This window comes from Scyliorhinus torazame, chromosome 1, assembly GCF_047496885.1.
Source record: "Scyliorhinus torazame isolate Kashiwa2021f chromosome 1, sScyTor2.1, whole genome shotgun sequence".
Taxonomy (NCBI): Eukaryota; Metazoa; Chordata; class Chondrichthyes; order Carcharhiniformes; family Scyliorhinidae; genus Scyliorhinus; species Scyliorhinus torazame.
This window is the reverse complement of record NC_092707.1, coordinates 65893165-65907585: the sequence shown is the minus strand read 5'-3', so window position 1 is coordinate 65907585 and position 14421 is coordinate 65893165. Positions and strand designations below refer to the sequence as shown.

General features: G+C 41.4%; 2 protein-coding genes across 12 annotated transcripts in view; one reads left to right on the top strand and one right to left on the bottom strand.

Annotated features, from left to right (window-relative positions):
* The window catches only part of ascc2 (activating signal cointegrator 1 complex subunit 2), an 82149-nt gene extending 78390 nt beyond the window's left edge, over nucleotides 1-3759 (bottom strand). The window contains exon 1 of the mRNA XM_072496023.1: nucleotides 3649-3759. The gene's annotated coding sequence lies outside the window, so the exon portion shown is untranslated. The remainder of the gene's footprint in view (nucleotides 1-3648) is intronic.
* Nucleotides 3760-3907: 148 nt separating this feature from the next.
* Nucleotides 3908-14421, top strand: part of mtmr3 (myotubularin related protein 3) — a 190454-nt gene continuing 179940 nt past the window's right edge. For all 11 annotated transcript variants that reach the window (XM_072495930.1, XM_072495997.1, XM_072495980.1 and 8 more), the window contains exon 1: nucleotides 3908-4130. The gene's annotated coding sequence lies outside the window, so the exon portion shown is untranslated. The remainder of the gene's footprint in view (nucleotides 4131-14421) is intronic.

The following is a 14421-nucleotide window of genomic DNA, read 5'->3' as shown; positions in this document are numbered from 1 at the left end:
GAGAGGTGCTAAATGAATATTTTTGTCAGTATTCACACAGGAAAAAGACAATGTTGTCGAGGAGAATACTGAGATTCAGGCTACTAGACTAGAAGGGCTTGAGGTTCATAAGGAGGAGGTGTTAGCAATTCTGGAAAGTGTGAAAATAGATAGGTCCCCTGGGCCGGATGGGATTTATCCTAGGATTCTCTGGGAAGCAAGGGAGGAGATTGCTGAGCCTTTGGCTTTGATCTTTAAGTCATCTTTGTCTACAGGAGTAGTGCCAGAAGACTGGAGGATAGCAAATGTTGTCCCCTTGTTCAAGAAGGGGAGTAGAGACAACCCCGGTAACTATAGACCCGTGAGCCTAACTTCTGTTGTGGGCAAAATCTTGGAAAGGTTTATAAGAGATAGGATGTATAATCATCTGGAAAGGAATAATTTGATTAGAGATAGTCAACACGGTTTTGTGAAGGGTAGGTCGTGCCTCACAAACCTTATCGAGTTCTTTGAGAAGGTGACCAAACAGGTGGATGAGGGTAAAGCAATTGATGTGGTGTATATGGATTTCAGTAAAGCGTTTGATAAGGTTCCTCACGGTAGGCTACTGCAGAAAACACGGAGGCATGGGATTCAGGGTGATTTAGCAGTTTGGATCAGACATTGGCTAGCTGGAAGAAGACAAAGTGTGGTGGTTGATGGGAAATGTTCAGACTGGAGTCCAGTTACTAGTGGTCTACCACAAGGATCTGTTTTCAGGCCACTGCTGTTTGTCATTTTTATAAATGACCTAGAGGATGGCGTAGAAGGATGGGTGAGTAAATTTTCAGATGACACTAAAGTCGGTGGAGTTGTGGACAGTGTGGAAGGATGTTACATGTTACAGAGGGACATGGATAAGCTGCAGCGCTGGGCTGAGAGGTGGGAAATGGAGTTTAATGCAGAAAAGTGTGAGGTGATTCATTTTGGAAGGAATAACAGGAAGACAGAGTAATGGGCTAATGGTAAGATTCTTGGCAGTGTGGATGAGCAGAGAGATCTCGGTGTCCATGTACTTAGATCCCTGAAAGTTACCACCCAGGTTGAGAGGACTGTTAAGAAGGCGTACGGTGTGTTAGCTTTTATTGGTAGAAGGATTGAGTTTCGGAGCCATGAGGTCATGTTGCAGCTGTACAAAACTCTGGTGCGGCCGCATTTGGAGTATTGCGTGCAAGTCTGGTCGCTGCATTATAGGAAGGATGTGGAAGCATTGGAAAGGGTGCAGAGGCGATTTACCAGAATGTTGCCTGGTATGGAGGGAAGATCTTATGAGGAAAGGCTGAGGTACTTGAGGCTGTTTTCGTTAAGAGAGAAGGAGGTTAAGAGGTGACTTAATTGAGGTATACAAGATGATCAGAGGATTGGATAGGGTGGACAGTGAGAGCCTTTTTCCTCGGCTGTCTAGCACGAGGGGACATAGCTTTAAATTGCGGGGAGATAGATACAAGACAGATGTCAGAGGTAGGTTCTTTACTCAGAGAGTAGTAAGGGCCTGGAATGCCCTGCCTGCAACAGTAGTGGACTCGCCAACACTAAGGGCATTCAAATGGTCATTGGATAGACATATGGACGATAAGGGAATAGTGTAGATGGGCTTTAGAGTGGTTTCACAGGTCGGCGCAACATCGAGGGCCGAAGGGCCTGTACTGCACTGTAATGTTCTATTGCCTTCAGAACACTGAAAAATGATACATTAGATATTTAGAAAATTAACATTTATATTTTACACTCAAAGTAGCTAATTTTTTTAATAAATTATCTTTTGGTTCTTATTCAAGCAAGGAAAAATCAGACTTATAAAGATCAGGAGAAAAAAAAGACTTTACAAAAGTTAGACACATCTCTACGTGCATAGATTACAGAGCATGAATTCTATCATTATACACAGTTTCCCTCCCATTTTAAAATCATACATATGGTTCGACATCACTCTTAGAACTGGAAAGCCGAGATAGAATTGTCATTATTCCTTTCTTGAATGGCCAAGGGCAAAGCAAGGGCTGGATCTCTACGTGCATAGAAATATGCACATGAAATACAGTGCAAACTCTACTCTTGTAGTTTAAAAAACAGAACATCTACACAGAAGTGAGAAAGATCCATTTAATGCACAGTTTAAAAACAAAGCACTCATGTATCTCTTTTCTAAATTCACTGGTGTCTCTGGAGAATTTACTTTTCATGTATCAAGATTGCCTGCTCCAGCTTTTAAGTGCGAGCTGAAAATTATTGCATGCTTCCTTGCAAGTCACATGTTCTAACCTGATCTGGTGGGAGTACGCTCAAGCATGGAATAGAGGATTCTATTGAAAGGTACTGACTGATAGTGTACACAGCATGATCAGGGTGGGCTTAAAATTTACGCCCTAGAATTATGCCTGAGACAAAACTGAAATTTAGGTCAGAGGGACAGGGAATTTTAATTACTTCAATAAAATATAGTTAAGTATTTCAGTATGGACAGGACAAAACATTAAACTATGTGAAATCTGGCTATTTTATGCTGCAGATCAACAATATGCGTCATTCATCATTTGGTAGTATAGAGCTCTGCAACTAAGATATGCCGAATCACTTTGCCTTCAAAAATAACCCAAGCACAAATAAAAACTGAGATTTAAGACAAGTATTATCGGAGTTGGAAATTTGAGAGGGAGCAGACGCATTTCTTGTAGCATTAACTTTTAAACTGCAACCTGAATTTAAAATAGATTTATAAGCTATAACTAATGGCACAGAAAGTTTCTGTCAACAACAGTCAATAGAAAAGGCAGGCCAACATTTGGGTGCATATACTTCCTCAAAAAGCTACATCCAAAATATTAACCTATGTTTTCACATCCAAGCGTTGACAGATCCATCAGGCACTTCTGTCGTTTTTGATAATTTCAGATTTCCAATAATTGCCGTTTTTCCTTTTTTATTGAAGCATTACCAACATTCCCATTTCCTCAATAAAATTGCAAACTTTTCTAAGTTTTGAAATGATAATTGTGTACTCGTTAATCAATTGGACTGCCAGTATCAAAGAATGGCACACTTAATCCACTTTTGACCAAGTGCCGGCGACAACTATTCCATCAGGCAGAGAATAAAGTCACGGGCAGAGTAAAATTCCCTCCGCCAAACATCTTCGAAACAGGCAATTCAATTCATTCATCTCTCATAGCAACCAAACTTGGCAACCCAAGAAAACTGCCAATATGCATAAAATGATTAACAATATTCACTTCCACTGCAAACGGATTTTAAATTCCTCAAATACAACCAGAAAATGGGAAAGTTTTAGGTGGATGAATGAAGGGCAATGTTGTGGGAGTAATTTTCCGGAAAGTTGGGAATCCGGGGATCTAGCCGGAGTCACTATTTTGCAGTATTCCAAGGCCCCAGCTAGAACTGCGTCTTTAATTTACAAGATCTCACTGGACAGGATACATGCACTTTTACGTCTATGTTGCGCATCAACAATATTTGGCCTCCGAAAAAGACATTTCCCCATCAATTTTGTTCAACATAGAACTGGTGCCTAAATAATAAGCCAGAATTCCCAAAATCATTCTGTCAAAGTGCAACCTTGGAATAGCTACACTTTGGGTAAAGCACAGAATTCCGCAAATACTATTACTGTACCTGTCAGCCCTTGCTGCCCAACAAGTACTTCCGGTTCGGAGGGCGTTTCTACGGCGTTGACGTGACAGTGGGTTCATCACAGCAACAGTGCGGGGCGCTCGGCGTCGGGGGTTACGGCGTGAATTTGAAACAAATCGCCGCGGCTCGCCAGAGGGGGTGTTGGCTCCCCGCGACGGCGCGCGTGTGCGCATGCTCTGCGGCGGCCGCCGGCCGGCGCATGACGTCGTGTTTTTGGTATACGTTCCCCTCCCCTCCCGCCGCCATGTTCTGAGCAGGCAGCTCGTATCTGTGGCAAGCCAGAGAGAGAAAAAATAATAACAAACCAGAATGATCATTCTTCGGTGAAAACAAAACGGGGGGCAGCTTCGGTGGTCGCGGCGTCTGCTTTCCCTTGTTCCCGGAGGGACACATCTCCCTTTTCATTTTGTTTCTGTTTGGAAGTGGCGGAGGGAAGAAGCCGGTGGCCCGCTCTTGGCACTCAGGTTAGTTTACAAGTTGTTTGCTTTCAGGGTGTCCGCCCTCCATCTTGACAGCGTTCAGGAATATGCGCCGAATACCCGTCCGGGGGGGGGGGGACTTCTTTCCCCTTTTATTTTCAAAAGTATACCCGCTTATCGCCGTAGTATTCATTGTCATGTTGAAAAATCGGCCCCCGGGTGGAATCCAGCAATGCACGATAGTCTGGAGGCCGCTTTTAAATTAAATGAAATAGCCGCTTAATATTGAATGGGATGGATGTCTTGCGTTGACTTTAATGGTGATTAGTTGCGTGGGGGTTTGGTCCAGCTCAGCTGATGTAGTTGCTATTCGCTGCTGTCCAACGTGGCTGGAGGTGTTTTTTTAACTTAACGATATGTTTATAATGAAATGTATGGGTTACTTTTTGCTTTTCACATTTTCTCTGTCGGATGTTTAAATACCAAATACATTACCCCAATTCGCTTTGTATGATGCAGGTGGGAGGTTTGACATCTTTTGCTTCTGCAGTTTGTGTTTTCCTGGATTTGTGTGCATAAACATTGGTACTTCATTCTAGTAAACATTGTAAACAAGCGAATAAAATAGTAATGATTTGTATATGTGTACGGATCGATTCTTATTTAGTGCTTTTCGTAAAGTCAGTACACGGGATGCATGAATTGGGTATCAAAACAAAATGCTATTTATCATTGCTATCATTTAGGTATTGTACTGAAAGAAAGCCATGTATAATTCGCACTACTGTATATATTTCGTTTCTGATCTACCTGTTAGTGTTACTGTGATAGATTTATAATGCAATATTTATAGCATTTGCAAATCTAGTAAAAGCCAGTGTATTACATTCATGTCAGTTGTTATTTTACCAGCCTGATCAACTGTTCTTGTGAGGTTTTTAAAGTTTGTTTCTGTCACTATTTTGACATGTTACAACAAAACATGACACCCATAGAGGCAGTGGTAAGCAAATCATAATGAGAGTGGGATTATGAATTCAAATGGCAAAGGTCATCAAAGGTATCATTTTTGGAAGCCACTTGTAGGTTGCTTTTCTGGTTTATAGCTTGTGAATTCTCAGAGTATTGTCATTAACTTTTGTTTCTTGTGTGTATTGCCTTTTTAGTTGATTATGTAAGGCAAACAATGAACATTTTATAAGTGAACATTTTAACTAAAATTCAACTTTTTTTTAATGGACTTATTAATATGGACTTTTAGAAACTTAATAAGGATAGTTTCATAAATTAGAATAGTCAATCAGTTATGAATGTGCCTTGACTTATTGTAGCTTTAATTACCTCTAAGATAAATGTTGACCATGTATGTTTATTTCAAAATGCTCAACGGGAATTGTTGAATAATTTTACTAGGTCGCAGCAGTAAGGAATAGGGAGTGGTTAGAACAAGCATGTAGCATTCGGCACAAACTAAATGAGTTAACAGCACAAATTGAGGTAAATGGCTATGATCTTATGTCCATGACAGAGACGTGGTTACAAGGAGATCAAAACTGTGAGCTAAATATTCAGGGATATGTGACTTTTTGGAACGCCAGACAGGAAGGAAAGAGCGACAGAGTAGCTTTGTTAGTATGAGATGGAATAAGTATAATAGCAAAAATGATCTTGGATTGGAAGATGTAGAATCCATGTGGATGGAAAGAAGAAATAACAAGGGAAAGAAGACACTGGTGGGAGTAGTCAATAGGCCCCCACACAGTAGCTATGCTGTAGGATGGAGAATAAATCAGGAGATTAAAAAAGGCAGTACTTTAATCATGGGTGACTCTAATTTTCATGTAGATAGGGAAAATTAAATTGGTAAAGATGGCCATGAGGAAGAATTCATAGTGCATTCGGTACAGTTTCCTAGAACAATATGTTGTGGATCCAACCAGGGATCAGACTATTTTGCGTTTGTCAATGTGTAATGAGGCAGGTTTAATAAACAATCTGAATAAAAGATCCCCTCGGAAGCAATGACCATAACTTGGTACAGTTTAGCATTCAATTTAAAAGTGAGTAACGTGGGTCAGAAACAACTGTTCTGCACTTAAATAAAGATAATTCTGGAATGAGGGTAGAGTGGGCTGGAAAAGGAGTTTAGCAGGAAAGACGTTTGATCAGCAATGGCAAACGCTTCTGAAAATAATTCATGACTTGCAATAAAGATATATCCCAGTGAGGAAGAAGGATTCCAGGAAGAGGATAAATCAACCATGGTTAACCAAGGAAGTGAATGATAGTATTAAACTGAAAGAAAAAACATATAACGTGGCAAAGATTAGTGGTAAGCTTGAGGATTGAGAAAGTTTTAAAAACCAACACAAAATAACCAAAAAAAAAAAAACTGAGGGTAAACTAGCAAAAAATATACAATAGACACCAAGAGCTTCTTTAAATATATAAAAAGGAAGAAAGAGGCCAAAATGAACATAGACCCCTTAGAGAATGAGACTGAGGAAATAATGAGGAACCAGCAAATTACAGAGGAGTTAAATACTTTGCATCAATCTTCACAGTGGAAAACATTAATAACATTCCAAAAATACTAAATAATCAAGGGGAGGCGGGGGGGGGGGGGGGGGGGGGGAGAGAGAACAAATACAATAACAATCACTGGGGAAACTAGTGGGGCTAAAGTCCGATAAGTCTTCTCGACCTGATGTGTTACATGCCGGAACATTAAAGGGAGTAGCTACAGGGATAGTGGATGCACTAGTAGTAACCTTCTAAGAACCCTAAAATTCTGGAAAAGTCCTAGAGGATTGGAAAACTGGCGATCATTAAGTACATGGAAAGAAAAGAGAATGAAAGAAAATACATAATAGGGCAACACAAGGTATACAATGTAACTACATAAGCACCGGCATCGGATGAAGCATTCAGGGGTGTAGTGTTAATGAGGTCAGTCCATAAGAGGGTCATTTAGGAGTCTGGTAACAGCAGGGAAGAAGTTGTTTGTGCATGTTCTCAGACTTCTGTATCTCCTGCCCGATGGAAGAAGTTGGAAGAATGAGTAAGCCGGGTGGGAGGGGTCTTTGATTATGCTGCTCCCTTTCCCCAGGCAGCAGGAGGTGTAGATGGAGTCAATGGATGGGAGGCAGGTTCGTGTGATGGACTGGGCTGTGTTCCGACTCTGAAGTTTCTTGCGGTCCTGGGCTGAGCAGTTGCCATACCAGGCTGTGATGCAGCCAGATAGGATGCTTTCTATGGTGCATCTGTAAAAGTTGGGAACAGTTAATGTGGACATGCTGAATTTCCTTAGTTTCCTGAGGAAGTATAGGTGCTGTTGTGCTTCCTTGGTGGTAGCGTCGAAGTGGGTGGACCAGGACAGATGTTTGGAGATGTGCATCCCTAGGAATTTGAAACTGCTAACCATCTCCACATCGGCCCCGTTAATGCTGACAGGGGTGTGTACAGTACTTTGCTTCCTGAAGTCAATGACCAGCTCTTTAGTTTTGCTGGCATTGAGGGAGAGATTGTTGTCGTGTCGTGTGTGTACAGGGAGTAGACTTGCGGGTACTTATTCCCTGTACACACACGACTGCGTGGCAAAATTTGGTTCCAACTCCATCTACAGGTTTGCTGACGATACGACCATAGTGGGCCAGATCTCGAATAACGACGTGTCAGAATACAGGAGGGAGATAGAGAACCTAGTGGAGTGGTGCAGTGACAACAATCTCTCCTTCGATGGAAGGCAAGTGGTGAGGATGAGACAGTGTACAGGGGGATATAGACAGGTGAGTGGATGAAAGCTTGGCAGATGGAATATAATGTTGTAAAATGTGAATTTATGCACCTTGGTAGGAAGAATAAAGGAGGTGAATATTATTTAAATAGAGACTTCTGAAAACTGCATGCACAAATCACAAAAAGCTAGCATGCAAGTTTAGCGGGTAATTGGGAAGGCAGATGGAATGTTGGCCATTATTTCAGAAGGAATGGGGTATAAAAATAGGGAAGTCCGGCTAAAATTACACAAGGCACTCGTTAGACCACACCTGGAATACTGTGAACTGTTTTGGTCCCCATATCTAAGGAAAGATGTGCTGGCACTGGAAGCTATCCAGAGAAAGTTCATTAGATTGATCCCGGTTATGGAGGGATTTTTTTTGTGAGGATAGGTTGTAGGTTCTGGGCCTGTACTCATTGGAATTTATAAGAATGAGAGGTGACCTTATTGAGACATAGGATTCTCAGGGGGCTTGATAGGGTAGATGTTTAGAGGATCTTTCCTCTTGTGGGAAAGCCTAGTACCAGAGAACATAATCTCAGAGTAAGATGAGGATTTTCTTCTGACGGTAGTGAATCTGTGGAATTCTTTACCATGGAGAGCTGTAGAAACTGAGTCATTAAGTATCTTCAAGATTAAAATAGACAGATTTTTAATTGAGGAAAGAATCAAGGGTTATGGAGACAAGGCGGGAAAGTGGAGTTGAGGATTGTAAAATAAAGGTAAAGTCACCATAATCCCAGATGACCATAGGCTGCTTTCCCCTTTTAGGGGGAGAGCTGACTGATGGTGATTTAACCTATTAATCTAGAGGTATAAACTAATTAATGATCTAGAAACATGAGTTTAGTTTGCTCCATGGCAGCTGTGAAATTTAAATTCAGTGAATTAAATCTAGAATTTAAAATCAGCTAATATCAGTAATGGTGACCACAAAATTACCAGGTTCCTCCTGGTTCATTAATGTCCTTTAGGGAAGGAAATCAATCGCCATCTCGGGTCTAGCCTATATGTAAATTAAAACCCATAACAATTTGGTTGACTTAACTGCATTCTGAAATGGCCCAGCAGGACACTTGGTTATATTTAAGAAGGTGGCTCAGCACCATCTCAAGGGCAACAAGGGAATACATTTGCATGCCATGAATTAATTGCTGGAGGTGATGTACAATGTAAACATAATTGCAATGTTTAAATAAAACAACTTATTGTGTATTTTTAAGAGAATTAGATGTCTAGAGTGCAAAGTCGTGCAAGAGGGCTATTGGAAAATGTTATAACCAAAGGAGCTTTTTTGCTTTTCTGGTTTATGATTAAAGTGCTTACTCTCTAAACTCTTGTATCTCTGTAATTTATTCTCAACTATCTTAATTCTCTTTGAAAGATTAGATTTAGGAATATTTTATCTTCTTGCGATGATAGTGCTTTGACTTTTTAATTTTTTGTCATTTTTAGAATTGTTTAGGTAATGCATCGGTAATTGTGAGCCTTGCTGGATTGCAATTTCAGCCAGCTGAGAATTTGTACATTTGTTTTCTTATGTTACAGTGACGAATGAATCAAAGTTTTACAATAAAATATGCCCAATCCCAAAAGTAACTAATGTTGTCAAGCTTTGAGGTATATACTTACATAATTATACATGTATTAAACATTTACTTCTGCAAAAAAGCATATTGTAGGTCTTTGGTTTCTTTGAGCTCTAATCAGATCTTTGGCAGCTTCAAGGATGTCTATCGTGATTAGCCTAAAGTGAATTATATTTGCAATAACTTGTTAATTTGCCTATAGTATGATGGTGGCAGAACCAAAATTGGTTGTCATATTCCTCCCCCCCCCCCCCATAAGTATTTTACACAGATAGTAGATAATTGGTATTTACTTCAATTTTTTTATCCAGGAAGTTTGAACTAAATTTTGACTATTTTCTGATTTGATAAATGGATATTTTTTTGTGTCAAGCTCTTCAATAGGTAGATCAACATTTACTGTACGCCTGAATACAATGATCATGAGCATGTAGGGGTCTTTACAATGACATTTTTTCCTGAAAAAGCACCTTATTTTCCTCATAAGATAAAACGTGTATTTTGTTGGTCTTTGTAACATCTTTTTATTATTTTGCCTTTTCTCAAGCTTCCTTCTGAAGGTATTAGCTCATCCTTGGGCTACAATTTGAAGAACCGTGGTTGGGCTTTTTGTACCGCATACAAGTAGCCATTCTTCACATGTGAACCCAGACAGTGTTGGCAGCATTTTAGCACTGAACCTGATCCTATCCTTACTAAAGTATACATGTGCATTTTCAGCATGAGTCACTTGAGAGTGACTGGAAGCAGGGATTGGTGGCTCACTTTCTAAACACCAGACCAGGACCGTTGAAACCATTTGTTGTGCCTCTACGGATGCCTATTGAGATCAGCAAACATGGCATAAACTAGTAATTAAATCTGGGCTCTCTCGACTGTATGGCTGAACTAATGGCTATATTGATTACCATCAGGGCAAGCCTTGTAAACGTTCTTTGCCGACATTGGCTCCTGGTCCACGTACACATTGATTTTTTTTTTTAAATTCACATCTGATCCCTCCTTGTCCTTGCCCCTCCCTACCTCCATAAGCTCCGAGCCTACAACTCTCTAAGAAGTCTGGCCTGTAGTGCACACCCCACACACTTCGCTGCATTATTGACACCACATTGACCAAACCCTACGCCCTGGAATTCTCTCTCTAAACCTCCCATCTCTCTAGCATTCTTTTCTCCTTTAAGAATCTCCTTTTTGATCAAGCTTTTAGTCACTTGTCCTAATGTCTCCTTTGGCTTGGAGTTACTAGTTGTTTTATGACATCCTTTGGGTAATTTTACTACATTAAAATCTGCTATATAAATGCATTGTTGTTGTAGTAATCACAGTTTAAATACCTGCAGTAGCTCTTGAATATTTACACATTTTCCATTATTCTTGCTTTGGCTTACCAGGCATGTAAAATTTGAATACCTTTAGGCTAGCTTCTGCCTATATCACTAAGCCAAAATATCCCTGATGAAATCACAAATAGTGTAACATGTGATTGACGATTTCTTATCACAACTCCAACCCCTTGCAGCATTTGATATGGTCAACCATCATGATGTAATCTTTTGTCACCTGTTCCCCAGATTCATGGAATTTTCCATGCGTGGTTTTATTCCTCACTGTCAGCACAGCCCAATAATAGTTTATTTTCCTACCCACCACAATCATATTATTCATTATTCATGAAGACTCTGCCTTCTCAACCTCGCCCCTCGCCTGAGGTGTGGTGATCCTCTGGTTAAATCACCACCAGTCAGCTCTCCCCCTCAAAGGGAAAAACAGCCTCTGGTCATCTAGGACTATGGCGACATTATCTTACCTTTAATTTTCATATACGTGTTGTACCTATTACAAATTTTCCATTATTTACATCACTTGTATGCTTTATGAAATCAAGATGTGCCAATACTTCCTGAAACTGAATATCGGGGAGGCCAAAGCCATTGCTTCTGGATTCCACCATAAACTCTGAAACCTTATTGCTTACTCCATTCTCTCCCAAGCCAGGCCATCTGGGCATTGCAAATCTTTGGACTTGCGTTTGATTCACTTACCTTCCAACTCCAAAATGTTTACTCTTATCTCTACATCAATACTCTATTCCATTGCAACTGATATTTTTCCAAGTTTTCGTCACCTCATGCTGACCTATGAATTCCCAGCTTGTTCAAACTCAGTTAACTATATCATGCAGCTGTATACCTTTTATATATAACAGAATTTTGTAGAGGGTAACGCACCTCCTGACTCTCCAAAGCCTGTCCACATATACAAGGCCCAACTCAGGAGTGTGATGAAATACTTTCTACTTGGCTGGATGAGTGCTGCTCAACAACAACAACAAGCTTGGCACCATCTGGGACAGAGCAGCCCACTTGATTGGCCATCCTATTCACCACCTTTAACATCCACCCCCTGCACCACAGTGGCAGCAATGTAAACCATCATATGATGCACTGCAGCAACTCACCAAGGTTCCTTCGACAGAACATTGTAGATCCATGGCCTATACCACCTAGAAGGACCAGGGGAGAGGTACATGGGAACAACACCACCTCCAACCTCCTAACCAAGCCGCACACCATCATGACTTGGAACTACACTGTCATTCCTTCATTGTCGCTGGGTGAAAATCTGGAACACCCTCCCTGACAGCAGTGTGTGTCCAACTACACTACATGGGCTGCAGTTGCTCAAGAAGGTGGCTCATCACCTCTTTCTCGAGGGCAATTGGGATGGGCAATACAAATGCTGCCCTAGCCAGTGACACCCACGTCTACTTCCTGTGAAGGAATTTAAAAAACAGTAAGTCCTGCTTGGCCATCCCCCTCATTGACCTAATTTGACCTCTGTTCACCAGATCCTCAACTTTACATTATTATATGGCCTCATCCCAGTCTTATCTCTACAACTCCTTCCCATCATAAGCTGCCTCATGTATCATTTGGTCTTCTAACTCTGCCTTTTCTGTATTCTTCCTTTTCTTCTTCTTTGGTGATCATGTTTGCTAACGAATATGATTGTCGACCTCAGAAACTCCGTGTCACTGGTCATGGGTTCTGTGGGTCCTTGCGTGGCTGATGAGCCTGTCCCTAGAGCCGCATCTCTGACCGCACGTTTGGCAGGTATTTCTGGGAAGTGGAATTGGTCCATGGACTCGATCACTGGCATTTCTTTCTCGGGCTCCTTTTGCAGACTTCCTCTTGCCGTCGTATGTTCTTGAGAAATTGTGTCCCTTCAATCAGGAGGCTCCTCAAAGTAAGTTTCTTCTAAACGAGGGTCTCCCAGGTGTTAACGACTGTGTTGCATTTCTTGAAGTAAGCCTTCAGGATGCCTTTTAAGCCATCCCTTTGTCGTCCTCTTTCTTGAGTGACTTCTTTGAGCTGGATGAAGAAGATTTGCTTTGGCACTTGGTACTCTGGCATCCTAAGCACATGATCGGCCCAGCGGAGTTGGTTTCAGATGATTACGGCCTCAATGGTGGTGCTCTTGGCATCTTCAAGGATGCTGACATCGCTCGTGGAACTTCAGTATGCGGATGACACCGCCATCTCTGCTTTCTCAGAAGAGAATCTCCACGCCATGCTTGATGACGTCACAAAGCATACCAAAGAATTGGTCTCCACCTCAACCTCAAGAAAATTGAATCCTTTAGGAATTAGGAACAGAAGTAGGCAATTCAGCCCTTTGAGTCTGCTCCGCCATTCAGTCAGATCATGGCTGATCTCTCCCTGATCTCAAATCCACCTCCCTAGCTGTCCCCCATATCCCTCTAACCGTTTTTTAAATCAAAATTATATATCTATCTCTTCCTTGAAACCATTTAATGCTTCAGACTCCACCACACTATGGGGCAGTGAGTTCCACAGATTCACCATCCTTTGCGAGATGGAGTTCCTCCTCATCTCAGTTTTAAATCTACAGCCTCTCAAACCTATATCTGCCACCTCTCGTTCTATATTGTCCCACAAATGTGGCAGTGCTGTGGTACAGTAGTTAGCATTGCTGCGCCTCAGCGCCGAGGACCCGGGTTCATTCCCGGCCCGAGTCACTGTCCGTGTGGAGTTTGCACATTCTACCCGTGTCTACGGGGTCTCACCCCTACAACCCAAAAAAATGTGCAGGGTAGGTGGATTGGCCATGCTAAATTTCCCCTTAATTGGAAAAAAAGAATTGGGTACTCTAAATTTTTTTTTAAAAAATTGTTCCACAAGTGTCACATTTGGTCTAAGGTTACTTTATCAATCCCTTTTAGTATTTTATATACCTCGATCAGATCCCCTCTCATTCTTCTAAACTCCAGCGAGTATAAGCCAAACTGTTAAATCTCTTCTTGTACATCAACCCTTTCATCCCTGGTGAACCTTCTCTGAACTGCGTCCAATGCCACCACATCCTCCTCGAAATAAGGAGAGCAAAACTGGACACACTACTCCTGATGTGGTCTCACCAACACCCTATACAATTGCAACAATACTTCTCTACTTTTATACTCAAGTCCTTTTGCAATAAACACTAAAATTCCATTTGCCTTTTTATTACATGCTGTTACCTACACACAGACTTTCTGTGATTCGTGAACAAAGATACCGAGATCCCTTTGCACAGATGCATTTTGAATCAGCTATACAATTTTTTTCCATTTCCTTTACCAACGCGCCCCAGAGCAAGATCCTGTCTCTCCCTCCAACAAGATCAATGGAGAAACCCTCCCAGTTGTGGAACATTTCCCCAACTTGGGGAGCCACCTCTCATCTAAGATTGACATCAATGTGGAAATCCAACATCGTATCCAGTCTACAAGCGTCACCTTTGGACGCCTACGGATGAGAGTCCTCGACCACGACATCCATGTTGATACTAAGATCCTCATATATAAGGCAGTCATACCCCCCAACCCTTTTATATGGCTCAGAATCCTGAACTATGTACGGACACCACCTCCATGCTGTCTGAGACAGATTTTCCAAATCAGCTG